Source organism: Heterodontus francisci, unplaced genomic scaffold (genome assembly GCF_036365525.1).
Source record: "Heterodontus francisci isolate sHetFra1 unplaced genomic scaffold, sHetFra1.hap1 HAP1_SCAFFOLD_75, whole genome shotgun sequence".
NCBI classification, from domain to species: Eukaryota; Metazoa; Chordata; class Chondrichthyes; order Heterodontiformes; family Heterodontidae; genus Heterodontus; species Heterodontus francisci.
The window spans coordinates 7,886,956-7,890,936 of NW_027141820.1; positions in this window are offsets into that span (position 1 = coordinate 7,886,956).

Consider the following 3,981-nt stretch of genomic DNA (forward strand, 5'->3'; position numbering starts at 1 on the left):
AAAAAACTTATCTCGGGGATTCTCGGAGCAGACTCGGAGGGCGGAGTTCCGGAGCGGTGAGTATATAAAAAAACTTATCTCGGGGATTCTCGGATCAGACTCGGTGGGCGGAGTTCCAGAGCGGTGAGTATATAAAAAAACCTATCTCGGGGATTCTCGGAGCAGACTCGGAGGGCGGAGTTCCAGAGCGGTGAGTATATAAAAAACTTATCTCGGGGATTCTCGGAGCAGACTCGGAGGGCGGAGTTCCAGAGCGGTGAGTATATAAAAAAACTTATCTCGGGGATTCTCGGAGCAGACTCGGAGGGCGGAGTTCCAGAGCGGTGAGAATATAAAAAACTTATCCCGGGGATTCTCGGAGCAGTCCCGGAGGGCGGAGTTCCAGAGCGGTGAGAATAAAAAAAAACCTATCTCGGGGATTCTCGGAGCAGACTCGGAGGGCAGAGTTCCAGAGCGGTGAGTATATAAAAAAACTTATCTCGGGGATTCTCGGAGCAGACTCGGAGGGCGGAGTTCCGGAGCGGTGAGTATAAAAAATTTATCTCGAGGATTCTCGGAGCAGACTCGGAGGGCGGAGTTCCAGAGCGGTGAGTATATAAAAAACCTATCTCGGGGATTCTCGGAGCAGACTCGGAGGGTGAAGTTCCAGAGCGGTGAGTATATAAAAAAACCTATCTCGGGGATTCTCGGAGCAGACTCGGAGGGCGGAATTCGAGAGCGGTGAGTATATAAAAAAAACCTATCTCGGGGATTCTCGGAGCAGACTCGGAGGGCGGAGTTCCAGAGCGGTGAGTATATAAAAAAACTTATCTCGGGGATTCTCGGAGCAGACTCGGAGGGCGGAGTTCCAGAGCGGTGAGAAGATAAAAAAACCTATCTCGGGGATTCTCGGAGCAGACTCGGAGGGCGGAGTTCTGGAGCGGTGAGAAGATGAAAAAACCTATCTCGGGGATTCTCGGAGCAGACTCGGAGGGCGGAGTTCCAGAGAGGGGAGTATATAAAAAAACCTATCTCGGGGATTCTCGGAGCAGACTCGGAGGGCGGAGTTCCGGAGCGGTGAGTATATAAAAAAACTTATGTCGGGGATTCTCGGAGCAGACTCGGAGGGCGAAGGTCCAGAGCGGTGAGTATATAAAAAAACCTATCTCGGGGATTCTCGGAGCAGACTCGGAGCGCGGAGTTCCAGAGCGGTGAGTATATAAAAAAACCTATCTCGGGGATTCTCGGAGCAGACTCGGAGGGCGGAGTTCCAGAGCGGTGAGTATATAAAAAACTTATCTCGAGGATTCTCGGAGCAGACTCGGAGGGCGGAGTTCCAGAGCGGTGAGTATATAAAAAACCTATCTCGGGGATTCTCGGAGCAGACTCGGAGGGTGAAGTTCCAGAGCGGTGAGTATATAAAAAAACCTATCTCGGGGATTCTCGGAGCAGACTCGGAGGGCGGAGTTCGAGAGCGGTGAGTATATAAAAAAACTTATCTCGGGGATTCTCGGAGCAGACTCGGAGGGCGGAGTTCCAGAGCGGTGAGAAGATAAAAAAACCTATCTCGGGGATTCTCGGAGCAGACTCGGAGGGCGGAGTTCTGGAGCGGTGAGAAGATGAAAAAACCTATCTCGGGGATTCTCGGAGCAGACTCGGAGGGCGGAGTTCCAGAGAGGGGAGTATATAAAAAAACCTATCTCGGGGATTCTCGGAGCAGACTCGGAGGGCGGAGTTCCGGACCGGTGAGTATATAAAAAAACTTATGTCGGGGATTCTCGGAGCAGACTCGGAGGGCGAAGGTCCAGAGCGGTGAGTATATAAAAAAACCTATCTCGGGGATTCTCGGAGCAGACTCGGAGCGCGGAGTTCCAGAGCGGTGAGTATATAAAAAATCCTATCTCGGGGATTCTCGGAGCAGACTCGGAGGGCGGAGTTCCAGAGCGGTGAGTATATAAAAAAACTTATCTCGGGGATTCTCGGAGCAGACTCGGAGGGCGGAGTTCCGGAGCGGTGAGTATATACAAAACCTATCTCGGGGATTCTCGGAGCAGACTCGGAGGGCGGAGTTCCGGAGTGGTGAGTATATAAAAAACTTATATCGGGGATTCTCGGAGCAGACTCGGAGGGCGGAGTTCCAGAGCGGTGAGTATATAAAAAAACCTATCTCGGGGATTCTCGGAGCAGACTCGGAGGGCGGAGTTCCAGAGCGGTGAGTATATAAAAAACTTATCTCGGGGATTCTCGGAGCAGACTCGGAGGGCGGAGTTCCAGAGCGGTGAGTATATAAAAAAACTTATCTCGGGGATTCTCGGAGCAGACTCGAAGGGCGGAGTTCCAGAGCGGTGAGTATATAAAAAAACTTATCTCGGGGATTCTCGGAGCAGACTCGGAGGGCAGAGTTCCAGAGCGGTGAGTATATAAAAAACTTATCTCGGGGATTCTCGGAGCAGACTCGGAGGGCGGAGGTCCAGAGCGGTGAGTATATAAAAAAACCTATCTCGGGGATTCTCGGAGCAAACTCGGAGGGCGGAGTTCCGGAGCGGTGAGTATATAAAAAAACTTATCTCGGGGATTCTCGGAGCAGACTCGGAGGGCGGAGTTCCAGAGCGGTGAGAATAAAAAAAAACCTATCTCGGGGATTCTCGGAGCAGACTCGGAGGGCGGAGTTCCGGAGCGGTGAGTATAAAAAACTTATCTCGAGGATTCTCGGAGCAGACTCGGAGGGCGGAGTTCCAGAGCGGTGAGTACATAAAAAACCTATCTCGGGGATTCTCGGAGCAGACTCGGAGGGCGGAGTTCCAGAGCGGTGAGAATAAAAAAAAACCTATCTCGGGGATTCTCGGAGCAGACTCGGTGGGCGGAGTTCCATAGCGGTGAGTATATAAAAAAACTTATCTCGGGGATTCTCGGAGCAGTCTCGGAGGGCGGAGTTCCGGAGCGGTGAGTATATAAAAAAACTTATCTCGGGGATTCTCGGATCAGACTCGGTGGGCGGAGTTCCAGAGCGGTGAGTATATAAAAAAACCTATCTCGGGGATTCTCGGAGCAGACTCGGAGGGCGGAGTTCCAGAGCGGTGAGTATATAAAAAACTTATCTCGGGGATTCTCGGAGCAGACTCGGAGGGCGGAGTTCCAGAGCGGTGAGTATATAAAAAAACTTATCTCGGGGATTCTCGGAGCAGACTCGGAGGGCGGAGTTCCAGAGCGGTGAGAATATAAAAAACTTATCCCGGGGATTCTCGGAGCAGTCCCGGAGGGCGGAGTTCCAGAGCGGTGAGAATAAAAAAAAACCTATCTCGGGGATTCTCGGAGCAGACTCGGAGGGCAGAGTTCCAGAGCGGTGAGTATATAAAAAAACTTATCTCGGGGATTCTCGGAGCAGACTCGGAGGGCGGAGTTCCGGAGCGGTGAGTATAAAAAACTTATCTCGAGGATTCTCGGAGCAGACTCGGAGGGCGGAGTTCCAGAGCGGTGAGTATATAAAAAACCTATCTCGGGGATTCTCGGAGCAGACTCGGAGGGTGAAGTTCCAGAGCGGTGAGTATATAAAAAAACCTATCTCGGGGATTCTCGGAGCAGACTCGGAGGGCGGAGTTCGAGAGCGGTGAGTATATAAAAAAAACCTATCTCGGGGATTCTCGGAGCAGACTCGGAGGGCGGAGTTCCAGAGCGGTGAGTATATAAAAAAACTTATCTCGGGGATTCTCGGAGCAGACTCGGAGGGCGGAGTTCCAGAGCGGTGAGAAGATAAAAAAACCTATCTCGGGGATTCTCGGAGCAGACTCGGAGGGCGGAGTTCTGGAGCGGTGAGAAGATGAAAAAACCTATCTCGGGGATTCTCGGAGCAGACTCGGAGGGCGGAGTTCCAGAGAGGGGAGTATATAAAAAAACCTATCTCGGGGATTCTCGGAGCAGACTCGGAGGGCGGAGTTCCGGAGCGGTGAGTATATAAAAAAACTTATGTCGGGGATTCTCGGAGCAGACTCGGAGGGCGAAGGT